The sequence below is a fragment of the Dipodomys merriami genome, unplaced genomic scaffold (assembly GCF_024711535.1).
Source record: "Dipodomys merriami isolate MVZ:Mamm:240054 unplaced genomic scaffold, mDipMer1.0.p SCAF_1261, whole genome shotgun sequence".
In the NCBI taxonomy this organism is placed as follows: Eukaryota; Metazoa; Chordata; class Mammalia; order Rodentia; family Heteromyidae; genus Dipodomys; species Dipodomys merriami.
The window spans coordinates 61539-80025 of record NW_027202562.1 but is presented as its reverse complement, the minus strand read 5'-3'; the positions used below and the strand labels follow the sequence as shown (position 1 = coordinate 80025).

At 40.7% G+C, this 18487-nt stretch overlaps 1 long non-coding RNA gene across 1 annotated transcript in view; it reads right to left on the bottom strand.

Moving 5' to 3' along the window:
- Positions 1 to 2486: 2486 nt before the first annotated feature.
- Positions 2487 to 18487, bottom strand: part of LOC138824124 (uncharacterized) — a 67240-nt gene continuing 51239 nt past the window's right edge. Inside the window, exon 4 of the long non-coding RNA XR_011371006.1 lies at positions 2487 to 3987. This is a non-coding gene — a long non-coding RNA (uncharacterized lncRNA). The remainder of the gene's footprint in view (positions 3988 to 18487) is intronic.

The following is an 18487-nucleotide window of genomic DNA, read 5'->3' as shown; positions in this document are numbered from 1 at the left end:
TTAAGAAGGATTTCAACACTTGACAAGTACTAAAGACAAGAAGGAAAAAAATTAGCTCTGCCAACAACATATAGAATCACCACTCAAAGAGAAACCAGTACTAAGAATGAAATGCTTTTCATAAAATTTCTTAAAAGATTCTGGCTCTATATTAATTATCATATAAGTTAACCTTCAAAATCTCCATCGATGGGCCTTAAGGGCACCTACAAAAACTGGAGGAGAGAATCATCAACCAAGATTTTTAATTTTGTAAATTAGGTAATGAGTTCATTTCTGGTTTGACAATCTCATCCCTTCCTTTGCTCTCTGTCTCTGATTTTCCCTCCTGTCCCTGTCCACAGAGGTATAGTTCATTGTGAACATAATATCGACAGAGTACAACTGAAACCAACCCAGCTTGACATATCCATTACATGTTTGTCTGCAGTTAATCAGAAGAAATTGAGAATTATGTGTTTCAACTGGTAGAGCTAGAACACCACCAGACTTCAATTGGAAACCTAAAGGACAGCGTCAATATTGTGATTTTTAAGAACCAATGCTGTCCCATACATAATCTCAGACTCCACACACACACACACACACACACACACACACACACACACACACACACACACACACACATCTTAAAATAGATGTTAGTACTGAAATCCAAATAGTTTTTTTATTTTTATAAGTTTTATTTTTAGTTTTAATGAGGTTTGACTTGATAGTTTCTACTAATGAGCCACAACTTAGAACTTTGTTATAATTTTACCCTGTCTGTATTCAGAGAAACATTCTCTGAATTTCTCCATTTCCAGCAATGATAAGTTTTCTCTTCTTGGTCCAGTTTCTTCGTTTGAGACTCAGTCTCTTAGACTTTTCTGTCTTGCATTGTCTGTAAGTTCATTGATCCAGTAGATCTCAGCCATCCTAATACCTGGACAGAACCTGCCTTGGGAAAAGTGTTCTAAGCTCACCATGCAATGGAGGCTGTTAGTACTCACCCATAATCATTTTTTCTTCAGAAATGAGAAATTGGGGGCTGGGAAGGTGGCTCAGTGGTAGAGTGCTTGCCTTGCAGAAATGAGAGATTGTTAGGTCCAGGAATTCAGGGGAAGCACTCACTGTGTGCTATTTCATACTTTTTTGGGGAGGGGTGCCGTCCGGTCCTGGGGCCTGAACTCTGGGCCTGGGCGCTGTCCCTCAGCTCTTCAACTCAAGGCTCGTACTCTACCACTTGAGCCACAGCGCCACTTCCGGCTTTTTTCTTTTTGCTTATGTGGTGCTGAGTAATTGAACCCAGGGCCTCATGCATGCAAGGCAAGCGCTCTACCACTGAGCCATCTTCCCAGCCTGATTTCATACTTTTTTTTATTTAATGGCAGCTTCCACCTATTGTCTACTTTAAGCATTGTGTGAAGAGAAAGATTGCCCCTAAGAGACAGAAGTACTGTACTAACTGTTGCTCTCAAAACACAGGAGGAGGGAAAGAAGTTCTGAAGGAGCCATGTAGCCTAGAAACTGAGTTCTTAGAAACTCAAACTGCCTTTTATCTTACCTTCAACATAGAAAGTCAGAGATTGCAGTGGCTTGTAAGCTCCATTTATATTCCTGTGCAGGGGCTCCCTTCCCCTTTGCCCTTCTGACTGTTTACATCAGTGGCAGGTGTGAAGACGTAACAAGAACACCTAAAGTTTGGGCCTGGGATTAAAAACTCCATTTTGTGATTATAAACATTCCACCACTTCCTGAATTGAATCTGAGGGGCAGAAGAAAGTTAGGTTAGGAATTTGTATAATTACTTCTAAGTTTGCTATCTAAAATCATCCCTTCCCACCCCTTAGAATCCTATTTCCCAACTGTGTAGACACCCTTACACTCTGTTCTCCTGAAGCATTTGAGTGTGGGCCATCATCTGCTTCTTATGTGTACTGCTTTTCAAATGGAGAGTTTCTCCTAGGCTCAAAATGATTTCATTGATGAGGACACTGTGCAATAAGCTAAACTGGGTTTGTTCATGTGTTCATACCCGAGGGAGAACTAGTAAGGGCTAAGTAGTAGTCAGGGCTCACTTGCTGCCAGTGGTATTGCTCTGAGGAATTACTGTCAATGTTGCCCACAGTACCTAGTCCAAGGCCTCTCAGAAAGGCTACAGACCCAAACTTCTTGAGTCTCTGTGTGAGCTAATCATCATTGGCCAACTATGTTCCATGGTTTGTGAGACATTCACTTCTGTGAGCATATGCATATGAGGGCCCAAGAATAGACTTACCTAGAAGGAAGATCCTAGAATGCAAAACTTCTACTAGGACAATGGAAACCCATGGTTTGGCATGCTTAATGTTTTTGAAAGACCCCAGACTCCTGGGATACTTTCGTCAAAGGGAGGGCGCCCCAGAAACTCAGACTCCAGGCCGGGAGATGCAATAAGCAAGAGGAGTTTATTTGACGTTTGCACAAACGGACTCTCTGTCCCGAGCAGACAGGGAGCCCCGAGAAGTGGTTACAAGCCCTTTTTTAAAGGCAAAAACCACAAGATTAACGCATAACACAAAGCATCCCATGATTGGTTCATTTAAAGGTCATCATATACGCCAACAATCACTTTGCCATGCGGGAAATTTTGTAACACTCTTTGTAAAATGACTGGCCCATGGTTGGTTTAAGGGGGGTTTACATGGTTACAGGCCTATGATTGGTTGACATTTGGCTTAGCTTGTGGTCTTGCCAGGTGGTTGTTATCTCAAGGTCCTGTCTGGGGAATTTCTAAATGGGAACTGAGGAACACGTACTGTCTGTTCTTTATCTACGACCACTGACCTTGTCCTGGGGCCGACATCTGGTCCCTGAAACTTGTTAACTCATTTTTGGGAAGGGAAGGGTCAGTGCCAGTGTAAGCAAGTTTACAGAAGCAGAATCAGCAGTTAGCAAATTAGCAAATTGTAAAATGGACTCAGCCCTAATTTTTATAATTCTTCAGTTTTAACCTGTGCACTGAACTAACAGGAGAAAGTGGCACACTAAGAAACTTGCCAATTTTGCCAAATAAAGAACTATGGTGAAGGTCAGAGAAAGGACATTGATTTCATGGTAGTCATGACAAGACAACACCTTAGCATACCTTCAGAATACTAATCCATACTCACCTACTGTTTTTGTTTTTGTTTTTGTTTTTTTGTCGGTAGTGGGGCTTGAACTCTGGGCCTGGGTTCTCTTCCTCAGCTCTTCAGCTCAAGGAGAGCGCTCTACCACTTGAGCTACAGCGCCACTTCCAGTTTTCCGGTGATTTATTGGAGATAGGAGTCTCATGGTCTCTCCTGCCCAGGCTGGCTTTGAACCGCGATCCTCAGATCTCAGCCTCCTGAGTAGCTAGGATTATAGGCGTGAGCCTCCAGCGCCCGGCTCTCACCTACTGTTTTATTTACCCATGTCATTAAGTCTGAGTTGTATGTAGGAGTCTTCAGGGCCTTCAAAACAGGAAGATCTAGGCGAGAGCCTAAGATTGGTCTGCCATTTTGGACATAACATAACTAGTCAGATGAAAGCCCTTAGTAGTGTCCTATAAATATGTGCATTCATCCTACAACATTTGATAAGTATCCCCTCGCAAAATTATCTTTCGTTGGGTCACTTTCTGACATAGCAGCTGTCTGGTAGCTCCATTGTGACTTCACTTTATTCTGCTGAGCCAGAAATGGAGAAGGAGAGACTGACCACAACACAATTGCATCTTTCTCAATGAGCAGTGAATGGCATGGGAGTATTTAAGATGCTTCCCATGTTCTCAGTGAGCTAGTACCACCTTGGATTCCAGCTCAAATCTTGATAAACAGATACAGAAGTTACATATAGCTTGTTGTGCCAGATTCACAGCTACAGAGGTAAATGAGAAAGTGGAAGGCCTTGGTGTGATATGAAGCAGAATTCAAAGGATGTGGGGATGAAGTGAGCTACCTGGAGGGAAAAGGAGAGGCAGCTGAAGCTGAAGCTGAAGAGCACCTAGAGAGAGAAGATAGAGCAAGTTTGAGGCCACCTGGACATCAAAGTAACCCACCTGAGGTACAAGAGTCTGGCTGTCCAGAGCCACAGAGAGAAGTTGGAAGAGCCACAGCAAGTGCTCTTTCCCATTGCTAGGGAGCTCCCAGAATGCCAGAGTAAGAATTGGTAGCTTCCCAGAGCACTGCTGCTGAGCACATCTCAGATCCCTTGCTATCATAATTGACATTGGAGAGGAGCAGTAAGAGTTGTATGAGGTGATTGCAGCTCACTATGTGGAGCCTGTTCTGCAGCATTGTGGAGTGTGGTCTCTCAGGATGCTTAGAGCAAAAATCCTATAACTGGTGTCAAAGAATGCAATCTACTTGGAGTAGACATTTATAGATGGCACGTGCCTGAACACAACAAGCTGATAATAGCTGCTAGAGGTAGTTTCCCTAAAGATCTAACAGCCAAAACTGGAGAGGCAAACCCAGAGCTCTGCACCACATCAGTCCACCATGAAAATTGCTTCTACCATAGTACTGGCTACCCAGTTTGCACACTCATGACCTTTTTACCCTGATTGTGCCCCACAATCCCTCACAACTTTTGCTCTTTCACTTTGTCTATGCTTCCTTGTCCCTGCTAAACAGTTCTGGATGCCTGTATTAGCTACCCCAACCCCTGCAAAGCTGTTGCTGCTACCCAATTTCCTGACACTGCAACTCAGCAATTACAGTCACAGTTACCCTTTCCCTGGTATCCTAGTCTCTACTACTCTTTTCTGCTACCCATAATTCATAACACCATGGTTCCAGCTACCTGATCCCTGACACCCCTCTCTCTGATACCCCATTCCCAAACAAAGGGTAGATTGGGCACAGACAGTCGACTTGGGTACTCCTCTTGCAAGCACATTGGGCCAAGTTATTCCTCAGGTATTTAACATGAGGGACTAACTGGTGGTGGAAAGAAAAGAGGTTACTCAGAGGTCACTAAAATCCAAGGACATCACTTATAACTTCTTGCTAGGAAAAGAAGGCTCTAAGGTGAAAGAAAATTTTACAAAGAATATTGATGAAGATGCAAAAGGTTTAGCTTAGTCTCTTCTACTAGTGGTCTGAATTATTTTTGACATATATATGTAACTACTTTGCATTTTAAAAATTACATGAAAATGCACATTTATGTGGTACTTATATTAATTTATGGAATAGTTGTATAAGATCACGTTAATGATATTCAAGACTTTATGCTCTATGATATGCTCAAGAGGCTGCCTTTGGAAATATAAATAAATATAAATTGAGCTCTCTAACAACAAATGAAATCTCATTGTCAAATACTACAAGGAGATTACGGATGCTAGTACCAAAATGAAAGCTGTAACAATAAAACTGAATAAAGCTGCAAGATTGAAGGGAGGGAGTCAGTGGTAAGGGCAATTATAAAAGAGAAATTCTTCACCATGGAATCGTGGAAGGATAGAATGTGTTTGTTGAATTACTAGCTTTTAAAACCATCTTAGAAAGCAAAACATTGGTTTTTATTATTGCTATTTGGAACCTCTTTAACGAATGGTTTAACAAAAATTTATCAAAACAACTTTGAAAATTCAATGATGTGAATTATCAGATTAACATTACACTCAAAGTTGCCTTCACATGCAGGCAGGCTGCATTCCTTTTCTATAAAATTAATGGACTAAGCTTCCTTTTAAATTGTTGGACAGTCCATGACACTTGTTCCAAAACAAGAAAAGATACTGGAGAGAAAAAAAAAAGAGGAAGGAGATTCAAGATTGCTGAAATTAGCATATTTCCCATTTAGACTTTAATGGGATTTTTCTACAAAGAATAAGATTTTCATCTTACCATAATAATGTCAAAATTGATGTGCTATAGGATAGCTTCTAAATGTAATATTTAATGCTGTTGGATTACTTGAATACAAAGGTTTATAGAAAACTTTAAATTTCAGAAAAACTGTAATGTTCCAATAAACACGTAGAAGAAATATAATTTAAAAATTCGCTGCTTAAAGCAAACCCTGGCAGGAAAGTCTGAGAGATGCTTGTCTAGAAACAGGAAGTGGCACTGTGGCTCAAGCGGTCAGGGCTCTCCTTGATCTGAAGAAAGTAGGGATATGTTGACACCCAGGTCCTGAGTTCAAACCTCATAACTGACAAGAAGAAATTTTAAAGAATTAAAGCATTAGGCCTGGGAAGGAGACTCAGTGGTAGAGTGTTTGTCTTGCATGCATGAGGTCCTGGGTTCAATTCCTCAGCACCACACAAGCAGAAAAAAGTGGAAATGGCACTATGGCTCAAGTGATAGAGCACTAGCCTTGAGCTGAACATATCAGGATCAGCACCCAGACCCAGAGTTCAGGCCCCCCTACCACCACCAACAACAACAACAAATTAAAGCATCCAACAACCTGAAGATGTTGTCCAGAATAATGAATGGGGCATTATCTGTTTACATGACTTAGTGACTTAAAACCTAGTTTACCAGGGGAGGTGGTGGGCAATTTGTGTGTTTTCTAAAACCTGCAAAATTATTTTGTATTTTCCCAAGGAGGGAGAAAGGAGGGATGGGGGGAGGAGGGGAGGTGTTTGGTGACTTTGCCTTTTGGTTCAGTGATTTTTCTGGGGACAAATTCAGAGAAATACTGCTTGCAATCCTAGTTGCATGGGGAATGAAGAAGCCAGGCCCTGGAAGTGGTTTTGTCCTGTCCTTGGCCTGGTTCCAACAACCAATGGATAATCCAAGTCCACTTCAGGACCAAGATGCCTTGAAGACTACTGATCCACTGGACAGGCAGACCTAACCACAGCCAAAAAAGGCAAAAATGCAATGCCGAGGGCAGCATTGGAAATCTACACCAGGCAGAGATTTTTATATATTTTTTATTGTAAAATTACTGCACAGAGGGTTTACAGTTACATGAGTAGGGTAATGAGTTCATTTCCTATCAAGCATTGTTACCTCCTCCTTTGTTTTTCCCCTAGCCCTTCCCTCCCCACCTCCCCTCCTTGACCCCTGCCCGACACTGTAAATTCATTTTTGACACAGTGTCCTCTACATCTCATCATCACAATAGGTCAACCTGCATCCCCATTTAAGCATTCTGCTATATCCCTTCCACTCCCCAAATTACAAAAATGTATATACAAAATGCAGAACACTTGATCAAATACAGTGAAAACAGGGATTATACCATGGGGGGGATGTACCTACAAAAGAATCACATAGTACATTATATTAAAAACAAAAGCAAGAAAGAAAAAACCACTATGTCTCTGACTTGGGGTACATTTCGCTTAACATCATTTTATATGGTCATATGTACATAGCCTTTGATCTTCTCTGCTTGTCCTAGACATGTACTAGTCCTTGCAAACAAGGGAAACCATGGACCTATGTTTCTTTGGGCCTGGCTTACTTCACTTAATTTAATTTTTACCAAGTCTTTCCATTTCCTAACAAATGGGGTAATGGCATTCTTTCTAATGGAGGCATAGAATTCCATTGTGTGTGTATGTCTATATCTATATACATATATATAGACATATATCACATTTTCTTGATCCATTCATCTACTGAGGAGCATCAGAGTTGATTCCATATCATAGCTATGGTGACTAATTCTGCAATAAACATGGTTGCGCTGGCAGCTTTGGTATGACCTTGTTTGTGATCATTTGGGTAAATGCCCTAAAGTGAGATTGCTGGATCATAGGGGAGCTCTACACGGATTCTTTTGAACAACTTCCATACTGCTTTCCAAAGTGGTTAAACAAGTTTACAATCCCACCAACAATGCAGTAGGGTTCCCTTTTAACCACATCCCCTCCAACATCTGTTGTTATTACATTTCTTGATTATTGCCATTCTAACTAGAGTGAGGTGCAATCTCAATGTTGTCTTGATTTGCATTTCTTTTATGGCCAGAAAAGTTGAGCATTTCTTTATGTGTCTAATGGCCATTTTTATTTCCTCTTCAGAGAAGTCTCTCTTTAAGTCTTTAGCCCACTTAGTTATTGAGCAGCTGTTTGTTTTAAGATTTATTGTTGGGGGATTTTTTTTTGAGTCCTAAGTATATTTTAGATATAAGACCTTGTGTCGAGAAGATCTTCTCCCAGTATGTGAGCTTTCTATTGATCTTGCTAGCTATGACCTTTGCCTTGCAGAAGATCTGATGTTTCATGCAATCCCATTTGTCCAAACTTCCTTTGATTTCTTTTGTTTCTGGCTCTCTATTAAGAAAATTTCTGTCTGTGCTAAAAAAAAAAAAAAAACCCTAGATTTATTCCTATTCCTTCATGTAATGTTTTCTTGGTGTCTTCTTTTATTTTGAGGTCTTTGATCCATTCAGAGTTGATTCTCATGCAGGGTGACATATACAGAATCTAGCTTTAGTTTTCTACAGGTGTTTAACCAATTTTTCCCACACCATTTACTCAAAAGGCTGTCTGTCTTCCATTCTGTTTTTTTAGCTCCCTTGTGAAAGAGTAAGTGGCTATATGTCAGTGGATTCATTTCTGAGTCTTCAGTCTTATTCCACTGGTCCTCAGGTCCATTCTTGTGTCAGTACCAAGCTGTTCTTTTACTATGGCTTTTTAGTAGAGTTTGAAATTTGGAATTGATATTGTTCCAGTACTGTTCTTTCTGTTAAGGATTGACAAACCTACAACCAGCATTATACTTAATGGTGAAAAGTTACAGCCATTTCTTATAAATACAGGAGTGAGATTAAAAATGTCTACTCTCTCCACTCCTCTTCAACTTAGTATTAGAATGCTAGCTGGGGCAGTAAGACAAGATGCAAACTGAAAGGGGATCCAAATAGAGAAAGATGAAGTAAAACTCTCCCTCTTTGCAGATGACATGATCTTGTATTTAAAGAACTCCATGACTCCACTCCCAAGTTACTTGAGCTGATCAGAAATTTTGGCAAACTAGCAGAGTATAAAATTAACCCTCGGAAACCAATGACTTTCCTGTATTCCAATAACAATAAGAGTGTGGCTGAAATTAGGAAAGCAACCCCTTTTTAATAGCCGCACAAAAAAATAAAATACCTAGGAGTTAACTTAAGAGGTGAAGGACCTCTGTGATGGAAACTTTAAAAACCTTTAAAAGAAAAAGAAAGCAGAACTAAGGAAGTGGGAAACCTCCCATGCTCATGAATTGGGAGGATTAACATCATGAAAATGGCAATACTGCCAAAAGCTATATCCAAATTCAATGTGATACCTATCAATATCCCAATCTCACTCTTAAATGAAATAGAAGAAGCAATCCAAAAATTATTATGGAAGAATAAAAGACCCCGAATAGCACAGAGGGTTTTTTGTGATTCTTATTTTGTGTTACCATTTTGATTCTACAAAGTCATCTATGGATTTTAACTTCCTTCCCTCCCTTTGGATAAAGCTCACAATAACCCTGCCTCTAGCTCCCACAACACTTATATCTTAGATCTGAAAAATTGTTCCTAGATAGTGAATTACTTAATTGTATTTTGAACGTATAAAACATGCATATAAAAATAGCACATTTTCAGCTTTACAAAGTCGGTGGGGAGGGGGGAGGGGGGTATAATTGGGTGGGGGGAGGGGGGAGGCTGGGAAGGGAGGTGAAGGGTAAACAAAGGAGGAGGCTGCAATGCTTGGTAAGAAATGTATGCATTATCCTGCCCATGTAATTGTAGCCCCTCTGTACAGTATGTTCTCAAATAAAATAAAATAATATTAAAAAAAATAGCACATTTTGATCTCATGATAAAAGAGCCTTTTCCCCTCTCAAATTTATTTCCTGAAATGCAGTTTTAGAGAGAATCTGTTTTCAGTTTTAGATGAAAGGCTTATAGGAAACTGTGTTCATATTCTGGCTCCTCTTCCTGCACCTCAAAACCTAAAACACAAATTTTACAACCCATTTACAAGAAACAACACAAAAACCAAACACTGAGAATGCTCAGATGCAGAACGTTTTACAAAACCCAGAATATAACTTTGCTGTCTGAGGGAGAGGCTCTCTGAATAAATTAACAAACAAACCCAAAAGAGCAGCCAGGAGTATCAGACGTGAGTTTCCTGGCTACTACTCCATCGACCAGGAGCACGGAAGGGCTTCCTGAGCCTGCTGGAGAGTGCGTGGAGGAAAGTTTCCTTGCCAGCCTGAATACAAAAGTTGGCATCACCCCTCCTGGGCCTGTCTTTCTTTTCTTCTCCCCACAGTGGAGCAGAATTGTCCCCTGCTTCATGAAGGATAAATACTGTACAAGCTGGCCCACAGAGTGGCTTCTATTCAGTCTGCACTCCTTCCTAGGTGGGCGGTCTCTGCCCCACGGTGTGTGTGTGCTCCCAGGGGCTGATCCTCAGAGCCCAGGCCCACGGGGCAGGCAGGTGCTAGATGTGAGTCAGTGGCACTGTGTCATTCACACAGAAGCTACTGGGTTGCTGCCCTAGCCCAACAGGAGGTGTACCCTGATCTTCTCCCACAGTCCCAGGCGAGGTGCCCACAAGGGCCCGATTTGGACAGACTGCCACTAGGATCCTACTTCACCAGAGGGATCAGCATGCCAGATGAAGTGGCTGCCACCTGAATTACTACTTATTTTATGGAGCAGTTTTAAACAAAGTGATACATATTACTGTATGATATATAATGCTATATCCTTGAGTCTATAGTCCAAAATCATTGAACTTGATACTAACAAAAATGGATTTTATTGTTTGTATTTATAAGGCCATAATGGCAAACTGAAATAAAAGTACAACAAAACTCTTATCCAAAACACATGATTAAATATCAGTATTTGAAAAAAAATTGTATGTAAGTAGTGCAAACGAAGTTATACTAGAATAGTAAAACACACACAAAATATTTATTAGTTACATTCAAAAGTAAAATAAGTAATTACAGAAAGAATTACTACTAGAGGGCTGGGAAAGTGGTTCAGCGGTAGAGTGCATGCCTTGCAAGCATGAGGACTTGGGTTCGATTCCTCAGCACCACATAAACAGAAAAAGCCGGAAGTGGCGCTGTGGCTCCAGTGGTAGAGCGCTAGACTTGAGCTGAAGAGCTGAGGGACAGCGCCCAGACCCAGAGTTCAGGCCCCATGACCGGCAAAAAAAAAAAGAATTACTACTAGATAAAAAATATTACAATAGTTTAACAGGTTGAAGTGATATAGGTTAAATATTTGGTTTTTATAAAAGTTATTTAAATCTCCCAGTTCTGTTTATCTCAGTGAAGGAAAATGTTAGAACGTAGAAATTATATGTGGCACCTCTTGCTTCCAGTACCACAAAGGGGAGTGGCACTTCCTAATGGGAGTCCTGGGATGACACCCACACCCAGCGCATGTAGACCCATCAGAGGTCCCTGTGGTGACCCTGAGGGGGCCCAGGACATCACATTGCTGCTGCAGCAGGTGCAGCACTTGTTGTGGTGGGCTGCGGCCAACAAGGCTCCATCAGTGACCAGATCAAGCAAACCAGCCTCAGGGGCCAAAGCCAGGAGGGAAGGCAAGGCAGACCCCAAGTCCTGCCTTCCATCTGTGTGGACTACACTGCCAAGGCCAGACCCATTTCCCTGCTTTGGAGCACAACAAGGGTAGGGAGTGAGCCTCCAAACGGAGCATCCCCAGAATGTCACCCAGATCTGGGCCCATGCAGACCAAAAGGACAGAGGAGGCTACACAGCAAAGCCAAAGGACTTCAGGCCCCTGGTGCTGCAGCTGGTGCATTGAAAGTCCAGACTCCTCTGGCACTGATGGGCATATGCAGGGATGAGCCCATACCCGAGTTCACAGGGACCAGAAAATGGAAGTCTGTGGGGATGCTAAAGGGGCTCCAGGGTGCTGAGCTGGGCAGCTGTCACAAGCCTTCTGGCAGAGGGGTCAGCACACAACTCCAGTCTCCAGACCACCTTAAAGACTGATGAGGTGAGAGCAGGGGTTATACCGTGGAGGAGGGACATACAAAGCAACAAAGAAATCATCTTATAAATATGTTAGAAATAATCGAGTGAAAGAAAAGCATTTGAATACCCCCTGCTCTCTCTGTATTTGCTGTTGGTATAATTTGTGGAGGGGAAGGGCAAAAACAAATAGTTTAAATAGGGATACAGGTGGACTCATTGCAACAAGGAGATGTACAAGTCGTTATGTCGAAAAATGAACTTTACAATTTTGGTGGTGGGGGGAGGAGGATGGGAAAGGGCTTGATAAGAAATGTACTCATTGGGGCTGGGAAGGTGGCCCAGTGGTAGAGTGCTTGCCTTGCATGCATGAGGCCCTGGGTTCGATTCCTCAGCACCACATAAGCAAAAAGCTGGAAGTGGCACTGTGGCTCAAGTGGTAGAGCGCTAGCCTTGAGCTGAAGTGCTGAGGGACAGCGCCCAGGCCCAGAGTTCAGGCCTCACAACCGGACCCCCCCCCCCAAAAAAAAAAGAAATGTACTCATTGCCCTTGTAATTGTAACCCCTCTGTATGGTGTTTTCACAATAAATAAATAAATAAATAAATAAATAAATAAATAAATAAATAAATAAATAAATAAATAAATAAATGACTGATAAGGTGAACCACAGCTGGGCTGCCTGGCCTCAAAGGGGTGGACTGCCCGCCCAGCCTTCCTTCTCCCGTGGACTGTACAGTGTACAAACATGGTGTCCCCCCACCCCACACCCATGAGGGCAGGCAGTGACCTCAGAACGGAGTCACCCTGGGATGGCACTCTCACCTAAGACCACTGCAGACCAGTACCAGCACCGCTGGAGGAGGAGAAGGCAGCAGTGGATTCAACTCCAGCCCCATGGCTGCCAGATCCTGAGTGAAATGGAGCAACTGAGACTGGGAAGGGAGGTGGGAAGGATGGGCGGGGCTCATCTGGCAATGCTGGGGAGCATGCACACACATCCCCTCACTGTACATCCACCAGAAGGAAGGGGAACCCACTTCTCAACGGGTGACCTGAGGAGGCACCCACACCCACAGGGACTACAGAAATTGAGGTTCATGTGGTGACTTCGAAAGGGCTCCAGGGTACAGCCTTGCTGCTGCACTGAACAACAGGCAAAAAGAAAAAGAAAAAGAAAAACATCCACTAAAACTTCTCATCAATGATAATGTATTATACTTTAAAAACAGTTTTAATTCCCTCTTGTCGTATATTTTTGCATGGAGCCCTTTGAATTAACCAAAAATCTCCACGATTTCCTCATGCACAGTAATACTAATAAATATAGCTTCTATTCTTTTTTTAATTAAGGGAGGTTGCATATAGTTCCTTCCCATGTTTAATTCATGAAAAAGAAATCCTGAATATATCTGTCAAACACCAAACAGGATTTCTTCTGAACTCCTCACTGAAGAAAGAAAATAAAATGACCGAACAACAGGTATCACCCATATTGTCACCGTGCTAGCTTTCTCACTGATTAAAAATAATCCTGCAATGCACATGCAGATCACTTATGCAAAATTTTTTCCAACAATTCTTGTTGTTATATTACATTTATCTTTCTCCTTCTGTCTCCTCTCCTGCTTCTTTTCCCCAGGGTCCTGTTTCCCTCTTACATCCCTTTTCCCTTCAACTTTCTCCCTGTCCCCTCCTCTTCTTCCTCCTGCTATGCCTTTCCTCCTCTCTTACACCTTTCTCCTCCTTTCCTTTCCTCTTTCTCCTACACTTTCACTTTCTTCTACCTCTTCTTTATGGTCCTGGGGGTTGGACTCAGTGCCTTGTGCTCACTATGCAGATGCTCTGCTGCTCACTACAGGCCTCCAGTCTAGACTTCATCTCAATGACCATCTATTTCTGATTTGTTTTTAAATAGCAAAACCAACAAAGACTTTTGATTCAGGATTTAATTCATTGTACATATCCTGTGCCATAAATATGTGCTACTTCATACATTGTGGCTAATATGTTTTGGTTATGTCTTGGGGTTCAGATAAACTCATCAGAAACAATGTGTTTGAAGGCAATCTAATGTGATCCTGTGTTTCTCCCAAATTAATGAACTGGTTACTTTGTATCTTGCACAAGTACTTCTATATTGTTCCCAGATTAATGAACTGTCACTTTGTGGTAACACCCACAGTAACACTAATCCAAGGATTGCTGGGGATCATAAGATTAAGTCCAGACAGGAAAATCCATGTGATATGTATCTCAAATTAACTGCTAAAAAGCCAGAAGAAGACTTGTGGCTAAGTGGTTTAGTGCCATCCTTGCACTGAATAAGATGATGACAGAACCCAGGCCTGAGTTTAAGACCTGTGGTGGGTGCAAGCACACTCGCACATGCACGCATGCACACACAAACACGCGCACACACGTGCGCGCACACACACACACACACACACACACACACACACACACACACACACACACACACAATTTCCCAACTAGAGCAAGTAGAATATCTGTTTTTCTGATAAGATGTCTGAGTTTCTGTCCCATGTGCTTGTATATTTTTGAAAGCTGTATCATCAACTTACCTAATTTTAATAAATGACACCTTGTTCACTATTATTTATGTTTGAAAATATTTTAAGACACATTTTCATGTAGAAATTTGAGTTTGTTCCCCAAATTGTGACTGTCTTGGTTTGTAAGAATGAAAGAATTGTGCCTTTAATTCATTAGTTCATAAATTAGAAAAGTAACCACAACCCTAGAACCAATTGCCTTTGAATTCTAAAAGCCACACAAATATATTAGTTTTTATTTATCCTATCTTTGATTCAACTCATCTTTCTCAAAATAGTTTTTAGTTTTACTTAAATATCCTGCCATTTTTCTAACCCGAACCCTAACTGGAACATTCAGGCTAACCCTCACACTAATCATACCCTAATCGTTCTATTATGAACAGTTTCCTATTTCACATTCATCCTAATTGTAACTTGACTTGTTTTTCAAAAATTTACTTTCAATTAGACCCTAAATTTTCCATTTCCCTAATGCTAACATTAAGCCCATCTAGAACGGAAACCTAACTTTCACCCTAATGATAGTCCAATTCTAATGTTTAAAAAAATATTCTAGTTTTTATTCATTCTAGTGAATGCTCCAGTTTGCACTATGGAAATGAATTTCAATTTGCCCTAATTCCCACAAATTTCCTGACTCTACATCTGAAGTTATATTGTTCCCTAACATGAACCATTATGTGTCCTCAAATTCTCACATCAGGAAAAATATGGTAGTTTCCCTTGATCTTACCTTTTCATGAACCCCTGTACCCTAAAACAGTTTCAGATTTACTCATCATCTAGTCCATTACTTAACGCTAACTCTCAACTGAAACCTGGCTGGAAAACTCTCATTGATCATTACAAGAATGATCACTGAGAAATAAATATAATGATAATGCTCTAGTTACTATTCAATCTCACATTTTTTGCTTCCACTTTTTAGTGAAAACTCAATTTCATACTAAAAATATTCTTATTCATAACACTAATCATAATCAGAACAAAATACTGACCCTAATCTTAATATAAATTATATGTCAATACTAACACAAGTAAACTAATTTTCACTCATCTTGACTTGATTCAAGTAAGCCTTCCAAACATAGGTTACAATTTTTTCCCAATACCTTAGTCATTTTCTAACCCTAAACTTAACCTTAACTGGAACATTGAGAATAACCATAAGCCTGATTGTAAGTAGATTCTAATATAGCAATACTCTAGTTCACATTCATTCTAACTCTTACCAGGCTTATTCTAAAATTTACCTTCAATTTGAGCCTCATTTTTTTCTCCTTTACTCTAACCTTAATCATGGCTGTAATCCTAACCATAAGCTTGACCCTAATGGTATCCCAATTATATAATTTATGAAAATCCCTCATTTTGTGTCATCCTAACTGAAATTGACTTGTAATTCTTGAAATAAATTGCAGGTTTTCCTAAACCCTACAGATTTTTTCACTCTTAACTCTGAATCTATCTTGTTCTATAACAGGAATCATAATACCCATTTGATCTCAAATCCTGGTATTATGAAATAAAATGTATTTCCATTATTGTAACATTTCCTGAATTCATAGAACCTAAAATAAGTTCAGATTTATTTAACATTTAACCCATTCCTTCTTTTTTCTTTTTGTTGGTCGTGTGGCTTGATCTCTGGGCCTGGGCATGATCCCTGAGCTCTAGGCATGGGCACGATCCCTGAGTTCTTTAGCTCAAGGTGTGCACTTTACCACTTGAGCCACAGCACAACTTTCAGGTTTTCTGGTGGTTAATTGGAGATAAGAGTCTCACAGATGCTCCTGCCAGGACTGGCTTTGAACTGCAATCCTCAGAAATCACCTTCCAGGAATGGGAGTCCAGGGAAACCATAACCAACCAACTAAGTGACTTGAGAATAAACACTGAGCACAAATTAAGGAAGAAAAGAAGTTCATACAAGATCTAAAACAAAGCCCCAACAAAGCCAAACAATTAGAAGGAAAAGAAATGAAAAACAAAGTAGAAAGTCTTGATAGTAGGTTAGACCATGCAGAAGATCGAATCCCAGTTATTGAAGACAGCCTAGATATTATAGAGAAAAAACATTCAACCATCCAAGACAAATCCAAGAAATATGGTAGATCTATTCAACATTTTGAAGACACCATCAGAAGGCCTGATCTGAGGATAATAGTTGTAGAGGAGCACCTAGAGACAGAAGTTAATGGTCTAGGAAATTTGTTTAATAGGACCTTAGCAGAGAACTTCCCAAACATGCAAAAAGATAGGCCTATTCAGACACAAGAAGCTTTTAGAACTCCAAATAGACCAGACCAAAACAGGACATCCCACCATCATGTTGTAATCTGCACAGGATCAATTCAGACCAAGGAAAAGATCCTTAAAGCTGTCAAGGAGAAAAGATCAATCACGTATAAAGGGAAACTAATTAGAATCACCTCAGATTTATCAGCAGAGACAATCAAAGCAAGAAGAGCCTGGAATGATGTATGCCATGCCCTAAAGACAAACAACTATCAACCAAGAATACTGCATCTAGCTAAACTTTCCTTCATAACCTCAGGTCAAATAAAAACCTTCCATAGCAAAGAAAAACTGAAACAATACATCTCCACCAAACCAGCCCTATAAAAGATTTTTAAACATGTCCTATACATAGAAGACCACAATAAAGGCCAAGAAACCTCACCCAAACTGAAAATTCAAGAACCATAGGAAGAACCTAGTTGCCGCAGCCCCCAAGGAGGTGGATAAAATGGCAGGAACTCCCAAATACCTCTCAGTCCTATCTCTCAACATTAATGGACTTAACTCACCAATTAAGTGACATAGACTGTCTAGTTGGATTAAAAAGCAAGATCCTTCTATCTGCTGCCTTCAGAAGTCACATCTTGCCCTTAAAAACAAACACATTTTCAATGTGAAAGGCTGGAACAAAATCTACCAAGCAAACGGCCCCCATAAACAGGCAGGAGTTGCAATCCTAATATCAGATAAAATAGACTTCAAATTAAAATTAGTGAGAAGAGATAAAGAAGGTCGCTACATACTAATTAAGGGATTGCTCCTTCAGGAGGATATTACAATTCTAAATCTCCATACGCCAAACAACAGAGCACACAAATTTATCCAAGAAACACTACTTTAACTCAAATCCCACATAGATCCAAAGACATTAATTGTTGGGGACTTTAACACACCACTCTCTCCACTAGATAGATCAACTCGGCAAAAACTCAATAGAGAAACCGCAGATCTGAACAACTGCATAGATCAACCAGATTTAACAGACATCTACTGAATATTTCACCCAGCAGCATCAGAATACACCTGGGTTTACATGGGACTCAGTGTCAGGTGAGCCTAGACCACTTGGCTAACTTCCCCATGTACCATGCATATTGTATGCAGTGTGATGTCAGTGGACCACATTTTCAGGGTGTGAAAAGTCTGACATTCTTGGTCTGGGAAGGTGGCTCAGTGGTAGAGTGCTTGCCTTGCATGCATGAGGCCCTGGGTTCGATTCCTCAGCACCACATAAGCAAAAAAAGAAAAAAGCCAGAAGTGGCGCTGTGGCTCAAGTGGTAGAGCGCTAGCCTTGAGCTGAAGAGCTAAGGGACAGTGCCCAGACCTGGAGTTCAGGCCCCATGACCGGACCCAAAAAAAAAAAAGAAAAGTCTGACATTATTAATGCATATTTGTAATGTAGTGCAGCAGAAACTAGGAAAATATTGCTTGGCATTCTGCTTTGGTTTGAGAATAAGACTTACAAAGCTAAGCATTGTGGTGCATGCCTATAATCTCAACACTCAAGAAACTGAAACAAGAAGATCACATGGAATATACAGAGACTCTGTGTTCAAACAAAAGGAGGGTGGACAATAATGGAAAGGGTAACACTGATCAACATGCATTGTCCACATGAAATAAAATGAAAATCTCTTTAAAATTATTTAAAGAGATAGTATTTATTATTTATTTTACAATTATTATTTATTTTATTATTTGCTTATTT